This window comes from Tauraco erythrolophus, chromosome 13, assembly GCF_009769465.1.
Source record: "Tauraco erythrolophus isolate bTauEry1 chromosome 13, bTauEry1.pri, whole genome shotgun sequence".
Lineage (NCBI taxonomy): Eukaryota > Metazoa > Chordata > Aves > Musophagiformes > Musophagidae > Tauraco > Tauraco erythrolophus.
This window is the reverse complement of record NC_141477.1, coordinates 7,463,363-7,479,425: the sequence shown is the minus strand read 5'-3', so window position 1 is coordinate 7,479,425 and position 16,063 is coordinate 7,463,363. Positions and strand designations below refer to the sequence as shown.

The following is a 16,063-nucleotide window of genomic DNA, read 5'->3' as shown; positions in this document are numbered from 1 at the left end:
ACCTCAAACCATCACATGACCAGAAAGAATTGAAACACTTTTCCACTACCTAAAAAATGAAGCCTTAATAGCAGAGATAGTGAGATTCTTCAGCTTACAACTTTAAGGCACAGATCATCTCTCAAGAACAAAAATGAAACGCTTTTTCAAAAGACAGTCTCTAACCACTACTACTTATTTATAGTGTGATGCAGAGATATAAAACCACAGCCAGAACCAAGCTGAGATTCTCAAACTCTATAGCAAAAAAAAAAAAAAAAAAAATCCAAATATTAGGAAACTAAAATTCCAACAATCAGGAAAGTAGCTATTGATAGGCTAGTCTAAAACTGCAGATGCACTAACACTACGTCAGTTTAAATGGGTTTAGAAACATTAGAACATTGGCCATTAATTCAAACAATTTAACTGTTTCCTAAATATCTGCCAATGTAAAATAATTTTTAAAAACTCTCAGATTTAAGTATGGATCCCCTCAAACAAATATGATCCTCTTTTATTTTCATGCACTTGATTTTTTTTTTCTCAAGAACGGTACTAGTAAGGGTCACATCTAGGTGATAAAAAAGTGATTCAACTTGACAGTCTGTTTTTTCACAGTGGGCAGTCACAGTGGGCAGTCACCTTCTTTCAAGACCTCATTAATCCGCAGGAGACACTTTGCACCTTGGCTGTCGTTGCTTCATTAGACTGCACACAACATCAGTAACACACACTAATAATCCATATAAAGTGTCATTAAAAGGGATGCATGAGCTAATAGGAAAGCACAAGTTGTTGAAAAATGAGCAGCGGGTCAACAGGGCGCAAGGTCCGGGCTGCCATATAGTTGCTCCTTAACAATACTAGTTTTACTTTGGCTTGTTCAGAGGGTACATTTGTGTTCATGGAACATACTGGGAGTAATTACTAGCAGTCAACACCCAAGATGAGCTAAAGACCAACAGGCCCTGATGGGTCACCCCTCCAAAAAGGCACCACGCAGAAGCTGCTGTCGCAGCCATCTGTGTAAAGCCACCAGTGAGCTCTGTGCAGTGCCACTGACGTCAATGGTGTGGGAGCCCTACGGCACATCCCTCTGACATTTACAGGGATAAAGGATAACATGCGCCATGAAACATGAATAGCCAGCGGAGTGAAATGCACAGCTACCTTCTGCCAGCAAGCTGGCTGATACACAGCAGAGCATGCCCCGCTGTCCAAAACTCAGCTTCAGGCAAAAGGCATGTCCCTGGGCTGACCCTCCGAGAGGCAGAGTCCTTTCTGAGAAGTCCTGTTTGGCTGCAGAAGCTCAGAGAATCACCTGCAAGGTTCAATGCTGCGTGGTGCTGGACTGCCACTTCAGTGAGGAAAAAAAGCAACGAAACAAAAAACAACCAACCAAACAAAAAACTCTCAAAAAGCAGAAATCAGGCTAGCACCTGCTAAACAGAGTCTGCAGGGGAGAAGGAGCTCGTGGTGATTAGTCAGAGGTATGGCGTAAGGACCTATTCACAATTCACAGCATCTGCAAACAGACTGATTCCATTCACCAAGTGTTTGGCAAATAGTTGCTTGACATCATTAGGTAGGTCCACCCTTATCTCAGGCAAGCTCACTAAGACAGGTGGAGAAGATATAACTGGTCCTTTACCAGCCACCCATGTGCTCATATCACCACCAGCACACAGATTTATTTAAACGTGAATAAGCCACAAAGAGAACCACGCCTTCAATAAGTCAAGAACATGCTGAAATCAACAAAACCATGTCAGGTTACTAGAATCCAGGACAGCAGGTGGAAGTGACTCTTGGTTTTGAGGACCATCATAGCACTGACATCTGGAGCAAACCCTAGGAACCGCAGCTCTAATAAAGCCTTAATACTGGAATGATGTATGGATAACTTAATTGATGTCAGTGTTCTGAAGGGAACAGCTAAAACCTTTTCTTAACATGATGAATGGCCTCACGTCAGGCTGAGAATTTACTACAAAACTAGGAACACCCCCTGACCCCAATGCCTCCTTTTCCCTGCTGTGCTGACAGCCAGACATCCTCGTGGTGCCACTGAAATCACAGCTACAGGACCTCAATTATGGGTCTCAAGAACCAATCCACAGGGAAGTTTCAACAACACAGAATCTAATCTAAACAGCTTTAAAAACCTCATGATGTCCATTCTTGATGACTAAGCAACTGTGAACAAGCACTGTGGAAAAGGGAGAAATATCACCAGAAATCTGCTGGGATTTTGCTAATGGGATAAAAACCACACTTAAGAAAGAATCACACATACACCAGAACAGGAGAGAAAGGGTAAATTTTAGGGAATTAACAAAGATCCAAAGCAGTATTTACACACTGTGCTATGTGGAGCAGAGGACATTGTTTTTACTCAACTGTTCCCTTCGTTACAGACTCTGCTAGTTGCAGGACCTAGGATATGCTTACCCTCCTCCACGTAATGCACAGATACACAAGTTAGCTTTAAATCATCTAATTTGGGTAGTAATCATCAGCCAGCACCAAGCTCAACAAGGGCAGCAGAAGACCCATGAGAAGCCTGGCAGGTGCCCAGCTTCACTCCATCACATGGATGCAGTTCCAAAGAGCAGTTAAAAGAAACCTTCATTGAGGCACATCAACGTTTCCCTGGCCGCCTTCCTGAAAGCAAACACGTAGTCATCCTGCCAACCTCCAGTATTCAGCTATGCCCCTGTTGTCATACTTCAGCAGCTGCTCACACTAATGTTCTCCCCATCCTCATGGGTAAAACATCTCAGCGGTTTACATTTCCATCTTCCCATGGAAAGGAACAAGACTTCATACGTCATGGACACAGGTCAATGAGATACAAGTAAAGATCTCAATTGGAAAATGATAAATAAACACTTCACAGCTTTAAAAAAAAAAAATTAAAAAAAATCTTTTTTCTTCCCTCCGCCTCATAATTTGAGGGAGACCAAAACCACAGCAACTGTGTATGCATGAGAGGAATTTGCTTAGCATTTAGCACAAAATAGCTGCAGTAACTATTATGTTTCCTTCATCAAAACATTCAACTTGCTAAATATCACCCTGTTGCATATTCCTTAGTTTAAAAAAAAAATAATTACAATAATAAAAACTTACAGCCAACAAGCCAGTAGGAAAAAAACTCCGTTTTCCTATAAGCCTTACTGAGAGAAAGTGATCTTTAGGATGACTACTGGCACCAGGATGTTTTTCAAGATAAATTCAAACACGTTTCCTTTATTTAAACACACCAGTTAAACACTCTGCTGGTTTTTGTGTCTGTCTTTCATGTGCAACTGCATCTCAGTCCCATCTAGAATCGCCAGAAACCGTGACGTCAACACTGTCCATAGGCCTTGGCTCAGGTTCCAGCTGAATAATCTTTGATGCAATTCAGGGTTTAATAAAGCTGTAAGGAAGCATCTTCCCCCCCCACCCCCCCCCAGGTTTTACATAGAGAGGCTTCAGCTCTGTTAGCTAAAGGCTGTAGCAACCACAGGGTAAATATGTACTAATATCCAGGCAAAAAAAAAAAATCCCCATGTTCCTGTTAGACTGTTCTTCTTACATGTATGACACAATTTAGCACAAAATTTCATACTTCCATGGATCCATCCCCTCCTTCCATGACCTTTCAGATTATTACCTAAAACATAAATTTCCTTCCTCCTCCTTCACTTCCCTTACTTTTCTTAGTCTGGTTAGTTTTACATGCTGTGAGCTCCATAAAGATACTTATACTTGCAACAAATCAGTTTTTCTGGCATTTTGGAAGGACCAATGTCATAGCTCTACACTGGATCTTCAAGCCATGAAGAGTGTTAAGAGTGCCTCTTAAATCAAGCACCCACAAAGTGAAAAAAATCCCCTCTTTGGCACAAGGGAGCAAGTTGTAAAAAAAAATCCAAAACATTCCCCCAATACGACTCTCTGGAAAAATAAAAGCAGCAGCACACAGGCTGTGCTGTGAATCAAAATAGCGATGCTCACTGAGCACCTCCTTCATCATCTGCCTCCTCCACCCACAAAAAGGAAAGGTCACCAGGGAAGTTATCCAGACCCCTGAGGCTGTTTAGGGTTATGAAGGAAATGTTTGTTGTTTTTTTTTTTCTTTTTAGGGAAAACATTAGGATATCAAGTTGCTTTCATCTCCTTAGAGGAACAAACTAAAAAAAAAACTCCTCTCCAAAAAACTTGCTTCAAGTGATTGCCTGCAGGGTAGGGAACGGGTAGGAAAGTGGAGTATTTTTCTGCAATAACATTTTCCCAGTTGAAGGAGCTGATGAAAAGCTCTCAGGTATACACATGCAGTAACAATTCCCTTTGCTTCTTTTCATTACTGCTTTGTTTTCTCCCTAATTTATTCCAGTTGAAGGTGTGATTTTTTTTTTTTTTGGCCACCTGAACAACATAACAAACTCAGGGCACAGTAGTAATTACAAACTAATTAAAACATAAAATAGAATTCTATTCTGGGGTTGTGACACACTTAATGGCAACACAGTCTATCCATACCATTTCCCTATCCAGCTTTGCCAAAATCCCAATGAAGTATTTTTACCAAACGGTCCCAGTGCTTTTGTGTCACCCAAAAATCTTACTTTCAGCTCGCATCTGCGTGCTTCCAACTTTGAAGTCTGGTTGACACTGACTTGCAGTTTTCACAATGAAGACAGACACCACAGGAAACACAAGCAGCCAAATTCTCTAATTTTTATTCACAACAAGCTATTTCTAGAGTTTCTCCTTTTGGCCCACCCTTTTCACGCCCAAAACCAGGCACCACACTAGAAACGCCCCAGCTCATTCAAAGTTAAAAAACACAACAGCAGAAATACCTTATGGAAGACACAACTTTTACCTCGAGTTTCTTTAGATGATATTTCAAAAGTTCAACTCTGCTTGAAATGAAAACTCTCCTTACATCTGGAGGCTGCTGTTGGACGGGGTCCGTGATGGCTGACAGCCTGCCAGCGATACAACTCGCTCACTCCTTACTGGGAAGCAGTGCCTGGTCTTTTGTTCTCAAACCAATACTATAAATTTTGCTCTATAGCAACAATTTCTTTGTGCTTATTTTTGAACTGATACTAAAAGGACAGTTTTATGGCATGCATGAACAGAGCATAAATTTTGAGATTGGCAATAGTTGTCTCTAAGAGCGCCGATGCAGTTTTGGGGAAGCAAATTCCGTGTTTAACAGGGGGCTTTTACTACTTGAACTAATGATTTTTCAAACTGCTGATCTAAATTAAGTTGTGCTGGTTACTAGGCGTTGAGGCTTTTGGGATTCAACAGTATATGGCCTAAAGCTCTTCCTGGTGGGAGAGGGAGGATAGACTCCAATTTATGGCATAAACGTCACAAGAATATTTAAAATTCACCACCAATGTCCAAGTAATAATCCTTACGTTAAAGCCAACAGCCCAGCTCCTGCTGTGATTGCCGCGTAAGGCAGAGATTCCCCCATGTTTATATAGGCAGGAGCAGGCTGGACCTCAGCATTTACCCAGCCCCTGGGGAAGGATCCCCACCCCGCATCAAATACCAGTTTTGTTCATTGTGTTATTTTTTGGTACCCGGGCAGCAGCCGCAGCCAACCATGTTGGCTTAAACCTCATCCAAACAGTCCCCAACTGCTACAGTCACAGCAGAAGCACCCTGAAAGATTTTTGCCAAATCCTAACCCTACCTGGGGGCCTCTTTTCTAGATAAAATGAAGCAGTGAACAGAAATCCCCTCTGCAGAAGGCTGCAGGAGGAGATAGAGTGCCACAGTCCTGCTCCCTGGGCTTGGTCAGGCACGAGCAAAGCAGAATGTCCAATCTGGCTCATCAAGTGTGACACCTTCTCCCTCAAGAAAGAAGGAACAAATTTCTCCCCACGACAGCACTCCTCCCTGCTTTAGATGGGTCATTGGTGGTTACTGCACAGTCCCTTTCTATACACTCAATAAAATCCTTATTAGAGAACCAGGAACAAAGTAAGCCAAAATGATGCAGTTAAAACCTGCTTTGGGCAAAACATTTCATTCTGAATTAATTCTTAAGGTTTGCACAATCCTATCTTCACCCCCACATCAAAGAATTTCACTGATGATTTTAGAGAGTGTTTTTATTTTCTGATTTGAAACTACTTCCCATTGTGAAATATCTTCATTTCTAAAATAAGCAACTATTGTCTTGCAATCAAAATCGAAACCCTGCAGCCCTTTTGAACACATTTCTTTCAACACAAGCAGGCATTTCTAAAGTTTTTGATCTGCTGAAAAATTCCGAAATACGCTCTCTTTGGGTCAATCTCACAGAATAATTTTTTCAGATATTCTAAAAAAATTTGCACAGAACACTCCTCCTTGACCTAAAAGAGTAATTGGATTAACTGCCACCAGTAATAGGCTGTTATCCTCTAAAAAGACTAGCCAAGATAAGGCTGCATTTAGATCCTTATGTATAATAAAGACAATGACATCCAACATCAAAAATTTGTTGATAAATTCCGCTAAGAACACATCTCCTCTTTCCCCTGCGGAAAGGGCACTAACATTTTTGCACATAGCCTGATTTCCTAGCTATTCCGGGCATCCATCTGCTACCCAAACAGCCTTCGATTAACTCTAATCTGGCCACTATTCAGTGATGCAGCTGTTTATAACCGTGATCGTACTGTGCCCACAAGCAAGAGCGTGGTTTGGGAGAACTGCAGTTCCTCTCCAGATGCAGCGAGGCGGTGCTTTCGGCCTCCTGCACGTGAGCTGCAATACAGAGAAGATCCACTTTCCTGCTCGTCAAGGGCTAAGTAACATCCACCATTTACTCTCTGTCGCACAGACCCGCTGCCCTTCCTTCCCCAGCCACCAGGATCGGCAGTTTTGCCAAGCGAGACGTGAGCCCGCTCTCATCTAACCCTGCCGCTCAGCTCACCGCTTTGCCGTGCTTGCCACGGAATGAGTAAACATCGCTTCCCTGCCTACTCGGAGTGCCTTTCTGCTTTTCCCCATCTAAAATAAACGCAAGCTGGCTGCTTTCCAAACAGGTGGGCTGCTCCACACACCACAGCAGACAAGATAGTAATTTACAGCGTACTATTCATCTTTCAGGAGCGTGCGTATGAAGAGCAAGAGGCACGTGGACCAGCGTATGGCAGAGCTGTAGGCACACCAGAGGTTCACCAGGGATGTTTCATGGAGAAATAAAGGCTGGCTCAAGGGAGGATACCGAAACAACAGGACCTGCTCGGCCACCTTCAGAAGATAACCCATCTGGATTGCATGGCCACCAAAAGATGTTGCACCTTCAGAGCGAGTTCTGGCTGCCACCTAACAGAGTCCATGGATCAGACATTCATCCTTCTGCTGCAAAGATACAAGGGAGTCCTGGGGATGACGCGAGAAGATGGGAGTTGCCTCGGATGGAAATGGGAGCTTGCTCATGCCCCTCACTCACCCCTACCTATCCCAAAACCCACTCTGACCAGCTTAACGCAGAGAATATCTGAGTGTCACATAATGCACAACAGTGAACTGTTGTTTCTCTCCATTGAGAAATTTTGGGAGAAAAAGCAAATACTCAAGGAGAATATCCTTGCAGTGTGGTGAAAGTCTGGCAAGCAGAGGAGGTGGCAGGAGAACTGCTAGAAAGGCCCAGGAATGAGCTGGAAGCAAACAGGTTTTGAGAGCGCTTTGGAGAGCTATAGCTCGCTACTTACGAAATATTAGAATGCTCTCGTGCAACATAACTTTAATAAGAATTTAATTATTAATCTAGCCCTATTTGGAGCTCGGAGAATAGTTTCAAATGACACAGGAAGCCAAGAGAAGGGGGAATGCCTCTGGCTTTTTTCTTCCTGTTTATAGAGCATCTATTGACAACAGCAGGGCTACAAAAGGAGACAGAAATTTCCCTAGCAGTGGGGAGAAAAGAAAAACAAAAGCACAATGAAAGAACTAATAGAATTCAGAATCCTCCTGGAAGAGAAGAATAAAGAATAGAAGCCTGGAAAAGGCAACAAAATCACCAAATAAAAGACTGCAGCCTTCCTGGAAATCTGAGAGAAGGATCAACCATACCTCTCGGGGAGCAGGAGATGAGCAGCAGCACAATAGACTAAGACTCTGTTTCAGAGACTCTGCTACTGCAGCTCTTGGGCATTTCACTTGGAAGAAGGGGACAAGAACAGCAGCACCATTCATGAAAGGACAGGTGACACCTCCCAATTATTTGCCTCATTTACTGTGGATTAACAAAAGGAAGGAGGCAAGAAATGGAGTGGTTTAAAATTCAAACTCATTACAGAAAGAGCTGTTCTGAGAAACGGCCTCAGAGGAAATCTTTCAAAGCAAAGCACAGAAAACTAATCAGCAGTAGGAAAAAACCTCAGCGTGTCACGGAGAGGTGCGCAGCGTGTTCCCACGGCCCTGGGAAGCGGCAGAGCCCTGGACCCTCCTCTGGTTTGGCAGCGCTGCCCAAAGGGGCGAGTGGCTCTGATGAGAGCTGCTGGATGAGCAGCAGAAACATCATTTCAGAAATGAAAGCAAAATAATCTAATTTTTTAAATGTTAATGAAATTAACATTCCTTTTCATTTAAAGGGTGGAAGTTTAATTAATTTTCACCAGGTTAAAAATTAAGCTTATACAAATTGGATCTCTGTACATACAAACACACGCGTACACAAAACATTTTGCTTTTAAAACAGTCAAATGAAAGGCTGCAACAATTTCCTTATATTTTTTTCTTGAACTAAAGCTTTAGTTAAATTCACCTCCATCCACAAGTGGAGGCAACCCCCAAAAAAATTTCCAGCAAGTTATTCACCCTGCAAAATACTGCTCAACTGTGGTCTCAACAGAGTCATTCATACAACCAAGAGAAACCTCTGCCTACACCAGCACTTCTATTTACCAGTGTATTTGCTACTGCAGAAGCTGCTGCTGGAACAGCTTCCTCCAGCCAGCCAGGGAAAAGCTCTAACATCCACATTGCCAACACAGTGATTGAATAATGGACCTCAAATAATTTGACAATTAGCCAGCTTTTTATTTCCCCATCTGGCCCGTGAAGTGTTAAGTCATTGTATCCACTTGAACAGCGTATCGATTGAGAACGATGTGCAACAATACTCACAAGACTGCATTTCCCCCCTGCCCTGCCTGAAATAAAAGGACCACGTTTCAGAAGCCTTCACTTGACACGGGTACAGCAATCATACTTGAAAACGTATTTTCCCCTCTCTACACTTACCTAAGCTCCTTTGGACATTACATAAAACCATATACAATTATGCCATCACTATTATATAGTGTAGCTACAATGCACGTGCCGTATATACACAGAGGGGCTTTGCTTTTCACTGTGAATCAATTTAATCAGCACCAAGACAAATTAGCAGATTAAACTACCTGTTTTCCTGTTACTGTCCACCTTAATGATCATGCTTGTAGAGTCCAGCTACATGCTCTGTACACTGAGACTGTTCTCAACTACCAACAACTTACTTCAGTGCCGTGTTGTGGTACCTCCACAGAGCAGGCAGCACATCCACTATGCACTAGTACGTATGTACTGGTGTACACCAGCAGCCTCACTGCACCAGCATTACAACGGTTTTCACAAAGCACGACTTTAAATGTTACATTATTATTTAATGTTTAAAGCGGTGTCTTTCAGTTCACTGAGGCAGCTGTTGGACCGTATGAAAGACGAGGCGAGAGAGGTGATGAGCGCTGGGCAGCGGGCAGGATTTCGCTGCCTTGCTGTGAGCAGCGAACGTGCAGCGACTCGGCTCCCAACACTGACCTGGCAGCCCGGGGAGCACGCGAGAAGGACTTTCGCTGCCCGTTTATTCCAGCTTGAACAGATAGAAGCTCACAGAGAAATCGGAGCTAACTCCACCTCAGCAAGCATGAAGCTACCAGCTCCTGCCTCTTCAAGTGGACTCTCCAGGGAGATGTCTCGGCACCTCTCTTCTCCCTGCCCTGTGGGTGGATGAACAGGACCTCCTTGGCTCCCCAAAATGGAGAAGCCAACCTACCCCACAAACACAGCGTCTAGTGGTGGTGCCAAGACAGGCTGCTTAAGCATGACGTTACAAGACTGACTTGTTCCTCTCAGTGCTTGAAGCTGCCTTTGCTTGGATAGGAGCACCGATGGTGCACAGCCACTCAATTCGCTGAGCAGGTGTGTAAGGAGTAAGAGAAACCAAGAAATCTGCCACTGTTATAGCTTAGGGTACATTCACAAGGACCCCTGCGTGCCCCGAGGTGCATTGAGATGGCTGTGCACGCAACCTGGAACACAAAAGCACCAGCACTCTAGAGTAAAGCCTGATACGAAAGGAATTTCAATACTAAGTGTTTGCATACTAGGGAAAAAGAGTTAAAAACCCAAGAGGTAGTGTGCTTCAGCCAAACTGTAAATAACTCAGATGAGCGACTCCAGCCTAGCAGATCGCTGGTCTGCTCAAAACTGTCCGGTCAAGGCCAACTTATCTCGCAGTTGTTCATGACTGAGTGACACGTCGTCACCAATGGGAAGGGCACTGTGACAAGGTCGTAGAAAAGAGATAAATTTTAAATCTTTCACAAACCAGCACACATTTCCACACAACTTAGCATGAAATTCAGATGTTGCTACAGGTGATCTCTGTGCCTGGGTGGCTGTTGCTCCGTGAGCTTGCCCAGTTACCATCCACTGGCAGCTGTGGGAAACGGTTCTGGAGCAGGAGCTTCTACCACACACATAAACGTGCACTCGTAAACACTCAAGCTGCAATGCACTATTTGGAATTAACTTTTTCAGAAATCAAAAGGAAAAATGATCAAATAAGGCTGTTCTCTTAAAGCAGAAATAAAAGGGGAGTTTATTGTCTTTATATATTTTTTTACACTCCATTGCGCAATGTGCTTACATTGGTGTTCAGCACTGTAAATGACATAAAAAAATAACCCAAGGCAGCAAGCATAGCAGAGCTCTTAAAAAAAAACCCATCACATTTTACATTCCAGTGTATGAAGTGAATATTGCAGTCCCCTAGCTTATAATGATATATCAAAGTTAGCAAAGACAAACGTATCTTAGAAAAAAGATATTGTTTCAATACTGAGCTATAAATTAGCTTGTAGTGTTTAGGGTGTAGTAAGTGGTCTTTATTTTAGTAGAAGAAAAAGCCACTTTTTCAAACTAAGTAAGGACATCGCGTACTGCACATCGAAGTTGGGGATCTGCCTCTGGGGATACCACAATCACTTTTTGTACTGCTTTGAAACCATCCACTTTAGAGACAAGTCACTATTTCATGTCATTATTGTATTTATGCCTATTGGGCCTTTACATAGCTCCAGAATAAATGTTTTAATTTATTTTGAAGTTGGTTCAAAAGCTTTAAAACATGGAAAGGACTTTTTGTTGCTGTAAAAGTCTGGAACTTGTGGATTCGTACCAGCTCCAGTTAAATAGAAAAAAGAAAAAAATCAAGAAATGCTTCAGAGCAATTTGCAGTAGCTGAATGTTTGGCCCGTACAACTGTCAAAACAAGTGCTCGAGTATGTAGGTCCTGCAAATACTCATTACTGAGCTCTGTGTTGCTTTGGACAGTTCAATTTTGTAAACTGTGTGCTCAGCAGTATTCGCACAGCTCCTAATCACCAGTGGTAGGAGTCTTTCTACTGGTGCTTGCCCTGTGTGCCACATAAGCACTTACAGTATTTTTAATATTAGCCCCCATGACTCCACTTGCATCTTAAGTGACTGCTGGAGAACACAAAATACATTTTTAACGGGTTCTCACAGAAGTCATTTAAGAAATGAGGTCTTTGCAGGTTGAAAACAAATCTACCTTTCTTTACACTTTTAAATCTACTAATCTGGAACTTCCATGTTACCAATGTACTGTGCTCCCAAACTGAAATCCTAAAGAGATTTCTGCAAAACTTTATTAGCATTTTAGTCCACATTTAACTGCTTGTTTCACTCCAGATACACAACTGACCTGGGCTCATGTGGTCACTGTTGCACGCACCAGCTTGCCACCACACTAAGGGCCAGGCTGCAGATAACTGACATGCTGTCCTACCCTCCCAAGCTCCTGTCTGCAACAGGTCCTACCTCTCATTGCCTCGGTCTTTTGGGATGAAACCCACATGAAGCCCTCTCTGGAAGAAAGAGACAGTGACTTTGAGCTGCTTCTCCTTGTCCTGAACTGTCATGCAGATGTGGGTGTCTGTGGATCTCCAGGCTGCTAAACACAATGATCAGAGATGACTCACTGTCATTCTCTCATACACTAAACAGTTCTGTCAATTTTCTGACTTGAATTATTGCTATAATTGTTGTGGCTCACAGCTGAGGAGCTGACACTAAGGCTGACTCAACCACCAGAGAGCTCCCGCAGCTGGTGCTGGGCCAGGCTGCTCGTGACACTGGGGCTCAGACCTTGCCCTTACCCATCAGAAGTCATTCTCTCCCACCAGGTAAGGCAACAAAAGAGAGCTTCCCTCGGCCATATCTGACAGATCTGTGCTGAAGTTTCTCTCCAGGAATGCTTTGCATATCATATATTAATAGAGTCTGACTAACAGCTTTAGCTTCACATCATGTCTAGACAAAGTGTCCTGCTGTGGGCAGTTGCCTGGAAGGGCACTTGAAATAGCTGTGGGTGAACAACACAGAAACTGTGTGGAGAGCTGACACGTCATACGTTCGCTGCATCTCATGTATTTATTCTCAGAAAAGTGAAAATAATGGGAATCTGGCTGAAGTTTTAGGCAGAAAGAGGCCAAAGCCCCAGTATTCATTCCTTTCAGTAGATGTCCATCACCCAACCATCTAAAACACAGGAAACAGCCAGAAGACAAGAAGTGAAGTAACTGAAAGTTCCACAGAAGCTTTTTGAGGGCAAAAAACGTAAACAGGCACAAGTTTCATAAACAAGGTGTTTAACCAAGTGCTCTCCAGTGCTGAAACACTCTCCTGAGCCTGGGTGTACTCAGCAGTGTCCAGCTACACCCTGGCTGCACTCTGACAACACACCTTTTACCCAAGCTTTAACCAAATATCCTTAGCACCACATACTCCATGCAGGAAAGGGACTGTCAACACACAGTGTAAAAGCACCACAAACGCAGTTGTAGTAAACCAATGCTGGAAACAAAGAATGGATGGCAAAGTATTTATAGCCCACCAGAGAGTCTCTACCACTTCTCAGCAACCACAGGAGTTGGCTTGTCCTTGCCACTTTTCTTGTTAGGTGAACACTGCATCTAGATATAAAATTGCACCACTGCTTTCCTTCATTTAAATGATCTATTTAAATTGAACGCATTTAACTCCCTTTCAGCACCTTTTATTATCCTCCGACATGCTGTGGCACGATTACAGCTTTAAATAATTACTTGACATTATCTTGCATCTGGCAAATGTATTCTGATACTTCCAAGTTAGTCCCATGCAGGATTAAGTTATCCACTGGTCTTTGCAAAGTTGTGATGGATCCTGTCGTGGGTTAGGCTGACCCTCCCACACAGCCGGTCACTCCCCCTCCCTCACCCCCAGGAACGATGGAGAGAATTAAAGGAGAAACGGGAAATCCCTGGGTTGAGATAAGAACAATTTAATACAGATGATTTAATACACAGTGTGGATGCTCACCACCCCCTCGTATGCAAAGCCCGTCTTGTCCCGAAGCTGCAATCCCGGACGAACGCGAGGCCCCGAAATAGAGAGGGGCAGAGAGGGAGAGAGAGAGTGTACTCTGAGAGTGGGAGTACTGGGAGAGAGAGAAAAAGAAAGAAAAACAATAGACCAAAAGCGCAGCAAGCCTAGAAGAGCAAAAGCGGCAAAAGAGCCAAAGCGCCAAAGCCCTTCTTTCCAGCTGACCCTCACTTTTATACTGGGCATGACGCTGTATGATATGGAATACTAATTGGCCAGTTTGGCCCTCAATCTTAAGTTCCACCACAAATCACAAGGAGAATCGTGTCCCCCTTGTCCCAACTAGGCTCCCCCCTTATCCTGCCGTGCTTCTGCACTCCGGCACACTGAAAAGTCCTTGGAGTTTCACGTCCAACCACAAACATCAACTTGCTATCAGCATTCTTCTCAGAGCGAGCCTCTGAGTAAAACCAAAACACGGAGCTCTTCTAGCTGCTAAAAAGAAGAGCTAACCCAGTCCCAGCTAAAACCAGGACAATCCCATTTACTTTACCAGTATTTTACCAGAATTTTAACTCTCTCTGAATCAGGCCCGCAAAGTCTAAGGAGTTTTTCAATGATTATGTTATGACAGATAAGATTTGCAGAAACCAGATTAATTTCCAAGTTTCTATAGAAGTTCGGTCTTTTTTCCCCTGTTAGGATTTCTCAGTTACTACGCTATTCAACCCCATATAAAGCCTGGCTATTATTCTGTTAACGCCGTCAGTTTGCATGCCTCTTCTCAGTTTGTTCTCTTTCTTATTGTTAATTAACTCTTTCCTATTGTAAATTCCCATTTTTAAGATAAGGTGCTGTTGTCACAATAGCCCTGTAAGTGAATCATTGTAACTATAACGCATTCATAAATAACACATTACAAGACTTAAAATAAATATATTTTTTACAGTTGGTGCAAGTCAATTGGCCTACATGTAATAGAAATTGTGCACCCATGAAATTAAACTGAACAAAAAAATTAATTTTCAAAGGCTTAGTTCTCTGAAAAATTTATTGCCTCTAATTCTTTTTGGTCAATGTTACTTTGGTTTTGATCCTACAATAGAAATTAGAATATTAAAATAAATAAAAATGAGAGCCTCTGGGTAGAGAACTGAAGTAATGAATGGCGACCAAATTCCACTGAAGGCCAGGCAATCACAGTAGTAGGAAGGAGAAAGGAAGGGGAAGGAAGGAGGAGAAAAGCAAACACAAATATATGTTAATGAACCTGTGGCAGTGTAACAGCATTCTCAGACAAGTCTTCAGTAAAACTGTCCAGAGTCAACTTCTCCATTAATTTCTTCATGGGGTTTCACAGGCTGTTTCCCAAGGACTTGGTTAGCATTTCAGAGATCCAAGAAGCCACCCATAAACCTGCCTAGGAGCTCCACGAGACTAGCGCCACCTGGACACCTGGCAGCTCCTCCAGTCCTAGAGCCCACCCAGCTCTGCAATCTTTGCACTGGACCTGCAAACCCAGTGTGGGCAGAGTCAGTGCCCAGGGAGAAGCAATACAGCCCTTGACCATGTCTTCTGTTCCCCAAAGGCAAGGTCAGGTCAGGTAGGAGAAAAGGGACCACAGGAAAGGTTTTCTGCTTCTTCTGCACAGGGCAAGGTCAGAAAGGTCTGCATGGATCTGCGACTATAATCTCATGAGTTGGGAGAGGAGGCGAGCGGGTGGTAGGATGACACACACAATTTATCCTCACTGCTGGAAGCAACACACCCACACTGGAAGCCAGCAACCTAAAGGGCCTCAAAAGCAATGGCACACATCTTCAGAATGAGAATTAAAAAAGAGCAGGGTCCTGACCATCAATGATCTCCATGCATTTTTAGAACAGGGTGAGCAAAATATCAAGTGTGGTTCATCACTAATTGCACCTCCTGGAAGAGACAGCAAATGCGATTATGCTTTGATGTGATGTCACCAAGCCTCTTGCAATTAATTCATCTGTGCTCTCAAAGAACCCTCTGATAACTGAGAGATCCAAGAGGACTCCTGGAAACATCTGAACTGGCTGGACTGACGTTTGCAAAGGCTACAGCAAGTGCCCGTTGCTGTGCTCTTCTCTCTGTCTTTGCACAGGTTTCCATGCCCACAGACAACACACACTTAATTGCCCACCTCCTTCTGGTGATCATCCCTCAATCCCCCATCCCGCTGAGGACTCATACCTAAAGAGCAACAGTAACAAACAAAATCCTTCTTCACTGTAAGCTTTGGTTGGGTTTTCACAGTCCCATGAGAGGCCACAGGACTTTAATTTGAGCTCAAAGCCCGTGTGCAAGTTAAGGAAACCTATCTGCTTACAACCACAAAAAAAGGCCAGCCACCTTTGGTGCAGAACAGTTGTGAACTGGGTGTCCTACGGTG

The 16,063-nt window shown here is 43.4% G+C and overlaps 1 protein-coding gene across 2 annotated transcripts in view; it reads right to left on the bottom strand.

Annotated features, from left to right (window-relative positions):
• Window positions 1-16,063, bottom strand: part of FGF13 (fibroblast growth factor 13) — a 329,179-nt gene that overhangs the window by 117,290 nt on the left and 195,826 nt on the right. The gene's annotated exons all lie outside the window — the stretch shown is intronic.